Consider the following 16,423-nt stretch of genomic DNA (forward strand, 5'->3'; position numbering starts at 1 on the left):
GGGAGTTTTATTTTTTAAATGCATTTATTTTTGTTTTCCTATATTTAGTGAGAAGTCTGCTGCTGTTTCTCACCATTTTCTTTTGAAGGCATGGGTTCAGTGAGGTTTCTGCAAGGCATAATGTGGCATCAACATCCGTTTGGTTCCTGTATTTTGTTTTTAGTACTGACATGGCTGAAAATGTTGTATTACTTAGGTATGTTGTGGAGAAAGTTAACTTCAAAGTTGTTGGTTCATTTCAGGGAAAACATTTGTAACTAATTAAGGAAAACTGAAAAATAATCTGAAGTAGTCCTTCTTTATGGTGTATGAAAAATATATTAAACTAAAATGTTTGTTTAACGAGGCAAAAGACCACTTCAGCCCACAGTAAAATACCCCTGTTTTAATGGTGATTTCAAAAAGCTAGCAACAAGTAAAAGATTGCCTATGTTTTAGTTGTGAGAAATTAAAATTATGAAAACCTCAACAGTGTTGTTTGTGGGTAACAGTGCAACTTGAGGCACAAGCATTGCAGTTGAAAAACCAAAAATTTACTTGTAAATTAATCGAACAGAAAGTAAACAATGGAAGTATACAGAAGAAGTTCCACTCCTGGAATGAGAAGGTGAATGTGAACAGCGGTGGGGAACTTGTGTTGAGCCTGATGATCCTATGGGCATTAAGGGGATTCCAGGATTAGAGATTAAATTCAAAACCAGTGTACATAAGAGGTTGTGATTCTTTTTTTTTTATTTTAATTTTATTTATAATTTTATTGTAATCATACAAATCAATCAATTTTTTACAAATAATAATAGGATTGAAAAAAAAAACAAAGAAAACAAGTTGACCCCCACCCCAGAGAGGGAGAGCATGGCCAACAGAGTAAAACTTAAGGCTTGTAGACATACCTAAATTGATGAGTTTAATAGGCCAGTAGAGATGAATGGAGAGGAAAAAGAGATGCGGAGATAATTGCTTCCTTGGTGCTTTAAGAGCTTATTCTAAAATGTTATTGATTTTATCCTACCAGTTTTTTAAAAAAATTTTGTACAGAACCTCTAACTGTATATTTGAAGATTTTCCAATTTCAAATAGTATAAAACATAAGTTACCCACTGACTTAAAAGAGGAGTGTTAGGACTCTTCCAGTTCAGCAAAATAAGTCTGCGTGCCAAAAGTGTAGTGAATGCAGTCACAGCTTGTTTGTCCTTCTACACTTTAAAACCATCTGGAAGAACACCAAACACAGCTGTTAATGGGTTAGGAGGGATTGTGACATCAAGGCTGTCTGAAAGGCACTTAAAAATTTTGGGCCAAAATGATGTTAATTTGGTGCAGGCCCAGAACATGTGACCCAGTGAGACTGGCACTTGATTGCAGCGTTCGCAGGTTGGATCTTGCCCTGGAAACATTTTGGACAGTTTTAGGCGAGGCAGATGTGCTCGATATATAATTTTGAGTTGTATAATTGTATGCTTTGTGCATATGGAGCTCAAGTGAAGTCTCTGCATTGCTGTTTTCCACTCCTTTTCTGATATATTGATTAAGAGATCTTTTTTTCCCATTGTCCTCTTGGATCTTTGAAAGGGAGGGGCTGTAAAGTAATCTTATATATTGCAGAGATGGTGTCTAAGTCTCTGAAATTGAGCAGTATTTTTTCCAGCGTGGACGAGGGTACAAGATGAGGAAAATCGGGCAGGTTCTGTTTAACAAAGTTCCTAATTTGAAGATAGTGAAAGAAATGTGTAGCTGGAAAGTTAAATTTGGAATGTAATTGTTCGTAGGATGCAAAGATGTTGTCTATATAAAGATCTCTGAGCAATTTAATCCCAAATCTTTTCCAGATATTAAAAACTGCATATGTTTGCGAGGGTTAAAAAAAGGTGGTTCTCTTGCAGAGGTGCCACAGATAAAAGCTTCTCCATCTTAAAATGCTTTCTACATTGGTTCCATATTCTGAGTGAGTGAAGCACAATTGGGTTATTAGTATATTGTTAATACCTTGCATTTGTTGGGGCACAAAGCAGGGAATATAAAGAAGTACTGCAGAATTTTACTTCTATTGCGGACCAGGCCTGTGTGTGTTCATCTATTTGTGTCCAGGTTTTTATAGCTTGTATGTTTGCTGCCCAGTAATAAAACTGAAAGTCAGGTAGAGCCATGCCACCTTCTGCCTTAGGTCTTTGTAGGGTCGCTCTTTTAAAACGTGGATGTTTTGAGTTCCAAATAAATAAGGTTATTGTTGAATCTAATTGCTTAAAGAATGATTTATTGATGCATACTGGAATGTTTTGAAATAAAAAAAGAAGCTTAGGAAGAATATTCATCTTAACAACGTTAATTCTTCCAGCTAGAGTGAGATGAAGGGTTGACCATCTATGCAAGTCTTGCTTAATTTTTTCCATATAGCCGGTGTAATTTTGTTGATAAACAGCTTTGTGTTTACTTGTGATGTTTACCCCTAGGTATTTAAACTGATCTGCAATAATAAAAGGGAAGGTGTCCAATCTAATATTGTGTGCTTGAGAATTCACTGGAAAGAGCTCACTTTTATTCAAATTAATTCTGAGACCAAAGATGTTTTGAAATTCTGTAAGTGCTGTTAAGACTGCAGGCACAGAATTTTGTGGGTCTGATATATGCAGTACCATATCATCTGCATATAGAGAAATGTTCTGTTCCAGTCCTTCTGTAATAATCCCATTCATCTGATCTGCATTTTGACAGTGAACCGCCAGTGGTTCAATGGTGGTTGCAAATAGCAGTGGTGACAAGGAGCATCCTTGTCTGGTACCATGTTCTAATTTAAAGTAGTCTAAACAAATATTGTTAATACAAACTGAAGCTTCTGGATTGGTATACAGTAGTTTGATCCATGCACAAATGTTCGGGCCAAACTCAAATTTCTCTAATGTAGTAAAAAGGTATTTCCATTCAATCATGTCAAATGCTTTTTCTGCGTCCAATGATAATAATATTTCTGGGGTGTTTGACTTTGTTGGTGAGTATATTACATTAAACAGGCGTCAAAGATTGGAGGATAAGTGTCGACCCTTGATAAATCCAGTTTGATCCTGTGATATTACCGAAGGCAGCACTTTCTCCATCCTTTTAGGTATGATTTTTGAGAGTATCTTAACATCATTATTTAGAAGTGAAATTGGTCTGAAAGACCAATTGGTCTTTCAACCCTCGCAAACATATCCAGTTTTTAATACCATATGCACAAAGCATAGAATTATTCAACTAAAAATTATATATCGAGCTAATCTGTCTCGCTTAAAACTGTCCAAAATGTTTCCAGGGCAAGATCCAACCTGTGAATGCTGCAACCAAAATTTTTAAGTGCCTTTCAGACAGCCTTGGGGTCACAATCCCTCCTAACCTATTAACAGCTGTGTTTGGTGTTCTTCCAGATGGACTTGAAGTGGAGAAGGACAAGCAAACGGTGATTGCATTCACTACACTTTTGGCGTGCAGACTTATTTTGTTAAATTGGAAGAATCCTAACTCTCCTCTGATAAGTCAGTGGGAAACCGATGTTTTATATTATTTGAAATTGGAAAAAATCAAATTCTCAGTTACAGAATCTGTACAGAATTTTTTCAAAACCTGGCAGGATCTAATCAATATTATTTTAGAATAAGAGAATTAACTATTACCACATTTATTTCCCTACTCCATTTTTTATTTACCTATATATATTTCTTCCTTTCTTTTGTTTATTGTTGCCTTATTAAAAAGCCCTAAGCAATTCTCCTTTGGCTAAGCTCTCCTCCTCAGGGGTGGGGTTTGATTTGTCTTCAATTTTTTTTTTTTTTGTTATAAATTGATCTATTTGTATGAAATGATTACAATAAAATTAATAAAATTTTTAAAAAGTGAAATTGGTCTGTATGATGTACAGAGGTTGGGATTCTATAGAATGCGTTTTAGAACCTTTTGAATCAGATAGAAGATCCAAGTTTTGGTTTGAAATGTTATCTGAAAAGTGTTCACACTGGCTAAAACATGATCTGAGAAGTTATTAATTTTTCCGGACTGGACAAAATATTGTAGACTTTTACTGGTCCGCAAACCTTTGGTTGGAAAACACTGGTGTAGAGTATGTCCTAAAGAGATAATAGAACAGACCCCTGAGGTGAACAGTTCAAGGAATGTGCTTACTCTGATAATAATAAGTAGGACAAACTATTTTTCCCTGAGGTTTACATTTTAATCACTGTGTATGCAATATGTCAAGTTCAGTGTAAATATTAGCGTTCTAAAACTTCTCATAATAAGTGAACTAGTCCCACGCATTTCTCAGTGATAAGATGCTTTTAGGACATTTAAACATTTAGTACTTCAAATAGATCATACTTGGTAAGATGTTTTTTATCTGTTGTGTACTTATGTTTATGACAAGCACTTTACATTTAAAAATAAACACAATGTAATGTACCTGCTGTAGAGATGGGTCAAATATTGGCATTCGCGAAATCATGGCATGGAATCTCCTGCAAATCAGAATTGTGTATGACATTTCAAATAAAGCAGGGCCTGGCTTTCCCAGTTGTTTACTGCTTCTCTGAGGGGTTGTTTTGTGCAAAGTGTTGGAAGTAAAATCAATACTAACAATGCTAAAAACCTGCTTTTCTTTCGAACACTGCCAACTGTTGGGGAAATCATAAAAATATAACGCTTCAAATTAGAGGATCATATCAAAGAGCTGGATTTCTTTTTTTCTTACTTTATTGATTAATTTTAGATTTTTTTCTACGTGAATTTTAGCCTGGTAAATGATTCTACAAATGTGTGCAGAAATTGAAAGCTTTCCCGTAATGTATAACTTCTGTGTTTCATCTTGCATTATATTCTAAATTGATATACTGTATATATTTATTATGATGCTTATATTTCTGTTCAAATAACTAATATACATAAATGTATTATGCACAGCCAATCAGCAGTTCTAGTCAGGGTATGCTAAACTGAAGTAGTGAGTCTTCAGCCTGGATTTAAAAGCTGAGACTGAATGGGCATCTCTTATATAAGCAAACAGATCATTCCACAACTTTGGGGCCCTGTACCTAAAAACTTGACCTCCCACTGTTATTTTAATAATCCTTGGAATCTTAAGTACGCAGGCATTTTGAGATCTCAACGTGCTCTCTGATTTGTAAGTAATGATACTGTCACATAAGTAAGTAGGGTCTTGGCCATTTAAGGCTTTATATGTTAAAAGGAAGGTTTAGAAATCAGCCCTGGGAGCCAATATAAGGACTTGAGATCTGGAGTTATTTATTTGTATCTTCTGGTTCATGTAATAATTCTTGCAGCAGCATTTTGAATTAACTGAAAGCAGTATAAAGAACAATTTGAACCACCACTGAATAACACATTGTGGCAGATGATCCAACTAAAAATAAATGCATTAATTAATTTTTGAGTATCTGCATATTTAGAAAAATGTCAATTCTCCAATATTTTTGGGATGAAAAAATATTTTGGATAGTGTTGTATGTTTTAAGTGACCTGTTAGTGTCAATGATAACACCTAGGTTGTGTGTAGATTCAGTAAAATGATTGTTGATTCTCACTGAGCTTACAAAGTGACAGAAAGTTGTTGCCGTCAAGTAGTTCTCATACATCCACTCAATACACTAACTCAACGACACAACTAAGTAAGGACAGCATCGGAGAAATGTCATTTGGTCTAAAATACACATATAATAAGGGGTAATCTGCATACAAGTGGAAATTAATGTTACATTTTCTGATGATAGATCCCAATGGTAGCATGTAAAGTGAAACAGTAAAGGTTACAATACCGACCCTTGCAAGACACCATTTTTAACTTCTAAATACAGAAATATGCTTACAGTACTCCATCATTGTATGTACTGGAATCGGTTTGATAAATAACTAAACCAACACCGTGCACATTGCCTGTGAGCCCAATGTAATTTTCCATCCTGTGCACTAAAGTAGAACTGTCAATGATGCCAAATGTGTGTAAATCTAACAACATGATTTCTGTGGAATATGTTTCATCAGAGTATTAGAATATCATTTACAACACAGGTTGGTGCCGTTTCTGTATTATGACCAGCTCAAAAGCCAGACTGGAATTGTACTATGGGTCCCCCGAGAGGTAAAAAAAAAATGTAACAATTTACAATTCTTGCTCACATTTTAATTAAAAATTTCCCTAAATGTATGTAAGTTGTTTATATATTGCAATTGTTTCTCACGATTTTGTTAACACTTCAGTCTGTACACTGCTGTACTTTATTATTGTACATGGAGAGCGTAATGGATAGCACCACCAAGATAAGTATTTTTTTGATTTGGGAATGAATAATGACAGTATTGTAGTGACTCAATCTGAGCAAAGAGCAGCAACTCTCGGGGCTAATTCATTCTACCTTCAACGCTATGCCAACTTCAGAGAAGTTAACTGATTTACTGCTGATCAGCTGCAAGGAGCTGGAAGACTGCATGGCTATTGCAGGGTGTAGACGAACTGTAAGAAGCCATTTCAGGACCTTCTTTTTTCTACTTTTCAGCCACTAAAGGGTCAACCTGGCCCTGTGCATTAGATTTTTATTGTTTTGAAAAGCCCAAAGGCTTTCCTTTAAAATGATCACCTATACCATTTTATTTTGCAGCTAATTTTGATATTGTACCCTATGCTGCTGTGTTGTGTAGTCCACAAATTATTGTTCTCCTAAATTGCCTAAATCCTGGAGATTATTTTGGATTAGGTGTGAGAGTCCCAAAGCATCATTTGACCCACCATCACCTTAACTATTACAGCGGGAGTGTTCAAAATGATGTTATGGTGATCTTTGTACAGTCTTGCTTTTGACAACTCCTCAGACGTTGTGTTGAGTGACAACAGGTACAAATGCCAGCTCTGATTTAACTTTCTCACAAGACAATTGAGCTCGTTTGCTTTTGCACAGAACACCGGCAAATGCATGGACTAAATTATGCGGCCGTTTGAATTATATAAATTGAGGGAACGTCTTAATTAAAATGTGCACAAATTAGCTAAACGGAGGGAATGTTTTAATTAAATACATGACTTACATAAACCAAGGGAACATTTTAATTAAACTAAATCAAGGGAACTTTTTATGCAAGTCCACGAATTAACTAAACCGAGGGAATGCTTTAATCAAACTGAAGAATGACCAAAGGGGATATTTCAATTAAAAAATACGCACACATTACCTAAACCGACTGACCATTTTGATTAAACAAACTAAAGAAATCGAGGAAATGTTTTACTTAAATGTACGAATTTCCGAAATCGAGAGAATGTTTAAAGTAAACACACTAAATCGAATGAATGTTTTATTTAATAGCACAGATTAACTAAATCGAGCTAACGTATTATATAAATGCAGGAAGTAGAAATGAATCGAAGGGCCGACCGTTTTAATTAAACACACAAACTGCATAAACTCAAGGCACTTTTTAATTAAACACAGTAACTAAATTGATGGAACATTTTAACTTAAACGTGCACATAAGTTAACTAAATCAAGAAGACGTTAAAAAGGTTACTAACAATTGGAAATTGTACAGAAGATGGCAGTAATGCACCAGAGTGTAACAACTGCCAATAAAAAAAGAAGAGTTGGAAGTCGTTCCCTTGTTTTTCTACCCACGTCCTATGCGGGGTTCCGTGCTACTAATAAACATCTTTACCCCAAAAATACCGATTCCTGTTATAAAGGGGACGTAAACGTGTATTCAAAATGTAATTATATTCCAAAGTAGGTTATTTTTTAGGACCAAGCGCGGTGTATTCCCATGCACTATTTTATCAAAACCTCGATACTCTGAATTACAAGTTCATGAATTTGTCCCGCGAGCTTTGTCTTGCGTAAAACTATAAGTTGATTGACATAACAAAAGAATGCGGGATTTCGAAAGCCAAAGTTCAGAATGAAATCCATCCGACCGCTCAGTTGCAGGAGCATACTGCCCATGTGCTCGATAAGCCTGTGCTACGTTTCACTTCCTGTGGTCGTAACCCACGTGTCGGTGCGCGAGTCAGCGTTTTCCGACAGACAGCTACTGTTCCCGTCTTCGTGTTCCGCGCGAGAGACACGCTGGCCGGACGCAATGGGGGCATTTTGAAGAGATGAAGTGCGCAGAAAGGTAAACTGGAGTTTCTTTTAAATGCACGAAATCGTCTCATTTGTGTTGACCAGATAACCCGACAGTTGCTGATTTACCTAAAGTAAAGATACAGAAGTAATGCTTGCTGCGGAGATACTCTGACACTGCGGGTTGGTTGCTCATCTGTATTGGCGCGCCACGCTTACTGGGCTGGGCTTCTCGTCGAAGTCCGCCACGGAGTCTCCCAGGGAAAAGCGTTAACGGGTGTTTACTAACAAACGTTAAGGTTCTGAAACTCAAATGGTTGAATCCTTGTTCCATAAAATAAATAGATTATTCGTCAAGTCCGCAGAGTACTGTAGTGATTTTTTTGTGATGATAAGGAGAAGGGTGATGATTCATTCTTCAGGCTGCTGGTTACAGAGGTAGGGACCGGTATTGCGTGGTGGAGTGATGAAACACGGCTCCGTTAAAAGCAAATTTAAGTAAAGGGAAAAAAAATTCTCGGTTGTGTTATAAGTGATTTTTTTTAATCGATTGATGTGGTTTTAATTGATTCGCAACAAATACTCTTGTTGCTGTAAGATTTGAACGGAAAGCAGATGTTGGTGCACGTTAAAAGTTGTCTTGTTGCCATGCACGCGTAAATGAAACGTGCTAGTGAGCCGCGATCCACGACCACCGTTCATATCCGAGCGACTTACCTGCAGAATCGTCTTGAATGGGACCGACAGAAAGCGAGTCTTCCTTTGTATGCCATATTTTTATGAAGTTCTCATTCAGTTACGTGCCTTCACTGTTTAGGAGCGCCAAACATAAATAATGTATGACAAGTTACTAGTAGACAACACGCTGCGGATGAAGGCATTGCCATTATTTACGTGTGACTGCACTCCAGTAACGCCCATCCCTATCATCTATGTTTAACCTCTCAAACATCATTTTAATTGAGCTTCTCTGTTTGTTTGAGGCATTTTGTTACAATATGCCTTTCATTAAATAGGAGCACCATCAAGTGGTTAAAAATAACTAAAGTGCTCTTAAATGAATAATAAGGGTTCAAATAAAAGCAAATTTTATTTGTCATATACAATTAATATGCACAGTAAAATGGCAGTCAAAAGTTTAGTTGCCAAACTCAAGAGACTATACATTAAGTAGAATATAAAAGGATGATAAGCAGTAGTGCACGACTTTATTAATAGAAGTCATTGTTAAATGACAGCAATAGTCTTATATCAAAATGATAAAAAACAGATAATAATTTGCATACCTTAATAAAAGAGAACTAATTTCTTGAAGGTTAAGACACTTGGCTTCATTTGGAATCCGTGTGAACTGTGGAAAGAAGCTCCTCCTCGGCCTCTCTCTGAACTGCTTTTTAGGCAGCGATATGCTTCACTGACTGCAGCACTGTGAAGAGGCTGTTGGTGGAATGGCTAGTATCTCTGATAATTTGTGTTTCCCTGGTCTGATAACACTTGGTGTAGATGTTGTCGAAATTGAAGAGTGCCCACCCAGTGATGTGTTCAGCCATCCAGACCACTATCTGCAGAACTTTGCAGTCCTGGTACATGCTGTCAGGATACTTTTGTTGGTCAATATGTAGAAATTCTATCTTTAGTAAGTGGGAGGGCAGCCTAAAATCCCAGAGGTGGTAAAGATATTGTGATATGATGTGGCTGGACTTGGTCAAGTCTACTGTGGTGTGGACCACAGTGTATCTAAAACAGTCCACCTAATTCTAAGAGAATGGTAGTATCACTGCTGTTTTCCCTCAGAGTCCACAATCAGGTCCTTTGTCTTGCTAACATTCAGGAGTAGACTGTCATCCTGACACCAATGTAACAGACTCTGCACTTCATCCAAGTCCCATCCAAATTATACTAGCACCACAGCTGTGCCATCAGCAAACTTGATAATGATATTGAAGTTGTGTGCAGCCATACAATCGTAGGGAGTATGGCAGAGGAATCTGAACACAGCCCTGTGGAGCATCTGGACTAAGGGTGAGAGATGATGAAATGTGGCCACCCACTCAAACCACCTGGGGGTCTGCCAATTAAGACGTTTAGTCCCAGCTGCGCAGTGAAGTGTCCAGCTTGGTGATGAGCTTAAATGGGTTTATTGTGTTAAACGCTTAACTATTATGTAGTGGGAATATGAAAGGTCTTTTATGGACTTGAACTGTGTTGGCATCAAGGCAGTATATAAAGCAGAATGTGTAAGAATTGGAGCCACTATGCATACTCAGTCCTAATCAGGATCAAATATTCATTTTAGTTTAGATCATGTCATTTGTTTCTTAGAAAGTACGTTTTTATGAAGATTTCAAATAAACATGGATAAAGCCCCAACATTAGTTAAATAAGACTAATGCTGTTTTTTTGACTTAAATATTAACTTCAGGGAACTTTAGTGCATCTCAGTGTCCATGTTGCTACTCAAGGACACCTCTCTTGTACAAACATGGAAGCTGTCAGAATTAGATTAACAACTCTGGATGCACTATCAGTATGACTTGTTATGTGATAGCTTTGCTCCAAGAAAATGCTGCTTCTATCCGTTTTCAAGCAAGAACCACAGAGTTACAGTAAATGAGAGCCTAAGATTGGCTGTCAGTCTGTTTTTTAAACCCACTTGTGGGGAGTTGGAAGTCCATTCCAGCATCATGTGGCACAGGTCAGGAATCAGCTGTGGATAGAGTGCATATTCACTTCAAGAAATGTTTATGCAAACATCCTCTACTAACTGGAATGAGGTCAATTAACCTGTGATTGAGGTGCGGAAATAAAACATTCACCAAAATGAGAAGAATAGTGATGGATATTATGTTTACTTTCTTGTTTCAGTTGTTTTTAACTGCTTAACTCAGTTGATTCACCACTACCAACAAAAAGCAGAAAGACACACACACAATGTTATTGACTGTTATACCTGCCTCGCACTCTCCACCTTGCACTTTTTAACTTGCACTGTGTTTTTATCACTCTTTAATTAATATTGTTTTTTATCAGTATGCTGCTGCTGTAGTATGTGAATTTCCCCTTGGGGATTAATAAAGTCTCTCTCTTTCTCTCTCTCTCACACACGCACACAAATGTTTGTACTGTATGTGTGTGTTTTTTCTTTTGTATTATCAGTAGTTTTACAGTTCATTGCTTGTGGGGATGCATCTGGAAAAGTGTGGCATGCTTATCACTGGTGTGCAGCTCCATAATGTGACATATGTACAGTGCATCCGGAAAGTATTCACAGCGCATCACTTTTTCCACATTTTGTTATGTTACAGCCTTATTCCAAAATTGATTAAATTCATTTTTTTCCTCAGAATTCTACACACAACACCCCATAATGACAATATGAAAAAAGTTTACTTGAGTTTTTTTACAAATTTATTAAAAATAAAAAAAATGAGAAAGCACATGTACATAAGTATTCACAACCTTTGCCACGGAGCTCAAAATTGAGCTCAGGTGCATCCTGTTTCCCCGATCATCCTTGAGATGTTTCTGCAGCTTAATTGGAGTCCACGTGTGGTAAATTCAGTTGATTGGACATAATTTGGAAAGGCACACACCTGTCTATATAAGGTCCCACAGTTGACAGTTCATGTCAGAGCAGAAACCAAGCATGAAGTCAAAGGAATTGTCTGTAGACCTCCGAGACAGGATTTTCTTGAGGCACAAATCTGGGGAAGGTTACAGAAATATTTCTGCTGCTTTGAAGGTCCCAATGAGCACAGTGGCCTCCATCATCCGTAAGTGGAAGAAGTTCGAAACCACCAGGACTCTTCCTAGAGCTGGCCGGCCATCTAAACTGAGCGATCAGGGGAGAAGGGCCTTAGTCAGGGAGGTGACCAAAAACCCGATGGTCACTCTGTCAGAGCTCTAGAGGTCCTCTGTGGAGAGAGGAGAACCTTCCAGAAGGACAACCATCTCTGCAGCAATCCACCAATCAGGCCTGTATGGTAGAGTGGCCAGACGGATGCCACTCCTTAGTAAAAGGCACATGGCAGCCCGCCTGGAGTTTGCCAAAAGGCACCTGAAGGACTCTCAGACCATGAGAAAGAAAATTCTCTGGTCTGGTGAGACAAAGATTGAACTCTTTGGTGTGAATGCCAGGCGTCACATTTGGAGGAAACCAGACACCGCTCATCACCAGGCCAATACCATCCCTGCAGACCAAACATCTTGCATCACCCCAGTCCCAAAGGTATCACGTCCTAGTGAGCTGAATGACTTCTGGCCTGTTGCTCTGACATCACATGTGATGAAGACCATGGAGAGGTTGCTGCTTCACCACCTGGACCACAGGTTCAACACACCCTCGACCCTCTGCAGTTTGCATATCAGGAGAAGGTGGGAGCGGAGGATGCCATCATCTATATGCTACATCGATCGCTCTCCGACTTGGACAGAGGCATTGGTGCTGTAAGAATTATGTTTCTAGACTTCTCTAGCGCCCTCAACACAATCCAACCTCTGCTCCTTAGGGACAAGGTGACAGAGATGGGAGTAGATTCATACCTAGTGGCATGGATCGTGGTCTACCTTAAAGACAGATCTCAGTATGTGCGTCTTGGGAACTGCACGTCTGACATTGTGGTCAGCAACACAGGAGCGCCACAAGGGACTGTACTTTCTCCGGTCCTGTTCAGCCTATATACATCGGACTTCCAATACAACTCGTAGTCCTGCCACGTCCAAAAGTTCACTGATGACACTGCTATCGTGGGCTGCATGAGGAGTGGGCAGAAGGTTTTTTTTTTTTTTTTTTTTTAAATTATTTTGTGAATTTCCCCCTGGGATTAATAAAGTCCTATCTATCTATCTATCTATCTATCTATCTATCTATCTATCTATCTATCTATCTATCTATCTCTATCTATCGAAGCAAAGTTGTGGCAGCATCATGCTGCGGGGATGTTTTTCAGCGGCAGGGACTGGGAGACTAGTCAGGATAAAGGGAAGGATGACTGCAGCAATGTACAGAGGCATCCTGGATGAAAACCTGCTCCAGAGCGCTCTTGACCTCAGACTGGGGCGACGGTTCATCTTTCAGCAGGACAACGACCCTAAGCACACAGCCAAGATATCAAAAGAGTGGCTTCAGGAGAACTCTGTGAATGTCCTTGAGTGGCCCAGCCAGAGCCCAGACTTGAATCCGATTTGAACATCTCTGGAGAGATCTTAAAATGGCTGTGCACTGACGCTTCCCTTCCAACCTGATGTAGCTTGAGAGGTGCTGCAAAGAGGAATGGGTGAAACTGGCCAAGGGTAGGTGTGCCAAGCTTGTGGCATCATATTCAAAAAGACTTGAGGCTGTAATTGCTGCCAAAGGTGCATCGACAAAGTATTGAGCAAAGGCTGTGCATACTTATGTACATGTGATTTCTCAGTTTTTTAATTTTTAATAAATTTGCAAAAACCTCAAGTAAACGTTTTTCACATTGTCATTATGGGGCATTGTGTGTAGAATTCTGAGGAAAAAAATGAATTTAATCAATTTTGGAATAAGGCTGTAACATAACAAAATGTGGAAAAAGTGATGCGCTGTGAATACTTTCCGGATGCACTGTAAATACTATTGCTTTAATAATGTTGAAACTGAAAACGCGGCCTTTCACAACAATGTGAATCTCTTCATGCATGAATTGACTTAATCATGGCAAAGTGTTCTTACTTAGAACTGCCAGAACAGTTAGATTTGCCCGAAAAAAGGGATTTTTTTTTTTTGTTGGAAAGGAGCAACAATTGGCACTTGCATCAATAGTGTCAGACATGCACAGACACTGAGAGCAGGACATTTCGCTAAGTAGTCTTTTATATATAAATTGAGACAATAACATCTTTATGTACTGTGCTTTGGAATTAAAATAAGTAAATGTTTTAGAAGGTGGCATTGTGATTTTAAGTATTCCCTCATCCTTATTTTTTAATGATGACAATACAAGATAACCACTCAAAAATTTGGTTAGAATTAAGGCAGATATAATGAATTTTATGATAATTTGCTGATTTTAATATTTATACAGTTGGTACTTCCTTTTGAAATGTCTTGATCACATAAATTACTTTTTATGGTGTTGATTGCTTTGATTTTTATTTGGAAAAAAAGAAACAACTCTCAAATAACATAAAAAAACATTTGTTTGAATTTTAGGTTTATTTGGAGATAGAACATATTTGAAGATGAGCTGGCAGAGAGATAAAGGCAGTGCAAGCAAAATTTATACAGTATTGTGAAGTATGAAGGGGTGAGGTGTGCAGGGTTTAGGACAGCTGCATCAGTAAGTCCTGCATGCACACAGTATGTAGTGTAATTCGAACACTCTGGTACTTTGAATACGTTGAAAGTTTCATCACAGTGGTAGTTAGCATCATGGCATTTTGTGATTTAGAAAATGAGTCTATTGATATGTATATATTTTTTATTTTGTTATTTGTATAAGTACACACTTGTTCCTTCCTCATTAGTGATGTAAAGTATGGCTGCAACCTGAGCCTGATTATAAATCTCCCAGTATGGGTTGGCCCTCCACCAAATGACACATTGTTGCCTGCAGTAACATAAAGCAGGGTGGAAAGATTTAGACCTTTGAATTTTATTTCAGATATTAAGGGTTGTGTAAAATCTCACATATTCTTCCTTCAAATTTGTATGTGACAGCACTAGTTGAAATAAACTTTGTTATAGATCAAACCTAAATGAATTGAAAGATCAAGCACAAAAGTAAAATCTGACTTGTTTAGTTATTTCCATGTGTTTAACATGGATTGTTTTGCACAGCCAGTAGTAGTAGTAGTAGTAATAATAATAAAAATCATTTTGTTTAAAGGTGCCTTTCATGACAATAAGTAAAGGAAAAACATATAATTAAAACAAAATAACATTATGAAACTATGGTCATAAAGTGCAAAAAAACCAAATCAGGGGAATAGGCAGGTTTGAAAAGGTAAGTTTTAAGTCTTGATTTGAAGTTGGGAAGTGAATCAATGCTGAGGGATGGAGTTCCAAGGACGAGGAGCAACAAAGTTAAAGGATCTGTACCATATGGTAGAAGAAGATAACAAGAAGGTTTGAATAAGAAGATCACGAGTGGGCATTTAAATGTCCTTTTTTCTCATTTCAGTGTCCCAATTTCTACTGTGAAAAACTAGTGTCCTAGGTTTACACTACTACATACTCTTCTCATATTTTGTATGAGATAAAGATTCCAGCCACTTACTAATTTACTTCTGGCCTCTTTACAGTTTTGTAGCGTTTTGTATTTCACACCCAGTTCCTGTTTAAATAAGTATACTTCCTGACCCTGTAAGAAAAGGTGGCATTGACCATTAAGCCATACTTTAGTAGCACTTCAGGCCTGTAAAAATAGAAGATTCAATAGGGATTAAGACATCTACCTGCACCAAACCTCTACTTACATTTCAAAGTAAGGGATTAAACTATTACTACCATCCTGTACATCAACTGATAACAAAGGTGTTAATCAGAGTTGAACCTACCTCTTTGCAGAGACCCTTTCAGGCTAAAAGGTGTGAAACAGAAAGGACGTAATAACATTCCAGCGAGAAGGCACTGACTTTGTAACTGAAAGTGAATTTAATCCAACCATGAGACCCTGTAAGTTTGCTCAAAGATAGCTGCACTCCTCTCTCAGGACGCTTTGCTCTCAAACTCTCCAAAATGACCTCTTCCACCCTGTGAAACCAGCTCTGTGAAACTAAAAAGCTGGTGAGCCGCCCCCTATTTAAGGAGCTGAAAACTGACAAGTCTCTTTTCTTTATGGACCTGAAAGCAGAGATTCAGTCTGCCAAGCCAATCACTGAGTCCAGCCCTGAAGGCTGAGAAGCGACCATTTCTCCAAGAAGGGAAACTTCAGCATTTAAACTCTTTTCCAGAAAGAGTAATGCTTTTCCCTGTGAAGTTTCAGACAACACTGCAAAGAGCCTTACTGAAAAAAGCACAGAGCACCACAGACAATGGATCATGCAGCAAAAAGCGTGCACTCCAATGCAAAAAACCTGGAGTAAAAGGAACAACAGCAACAATTCCACACAACATCAAACATCATATTTAAAGACTTGATATAATAAAACTATTTTTTTCTGTTCCAAGATAAATTAGAACTGTAAATAATCAGTAAATGGCTAACCCCTTGTTCTGTATATTATTTGCATGTTTGTCTGTCTAGTCCAGTGTTCTCCCTAGCGTCTTTTATTCGGACGTTCCGCCCGGCTAATTCAGTTGAGCACCTGGCTGTCATCTTGCATGACATTGTGAGATGACAGCTGCAGATCTACAGACACAGGCA

At 37.9% G+C, this 16,423-nt stretch overlaps 1 protein-coding gene across 1 annotated transcript in view; it reads left to right on the forward strand.

Annotated features, from left to right (window-relative positions):
- Window positions 1-8,003: 8,003 nt before the first annotated feature.
- xpot (exportin, tRNA (nuclear export receptor for tRNAs)) overlaps window positions 8,004-16,423 on the forward strand; it is an 89,546-nt gene continuing 81,126 nt past the window's right edge. The window contains exon 1 of the mRNA XM_028805073.2: window positions 8,004-8,142. The gene's annotated coding sequence lies outside the window, so the exon portion shown is untranslated. The remainder of the gene's footprint in view (window positions 8,143-16,423) is intronic.

Source organism: Erpetoichthys calabaricus, chromosome 1, assembly GCF_900747795.2.
Source record: "Erpetoichthys calabaricus chromosome 1, fErpCal1.3, whole genome shotgun sequence".
Classification (NCBI taxonomy): Eukaryota; Metazoa; Chordata; class Cladistia; order Polypteriformes; family Polypteridae; genus Erpetoichthys; species Erpetoichthys calabaricus.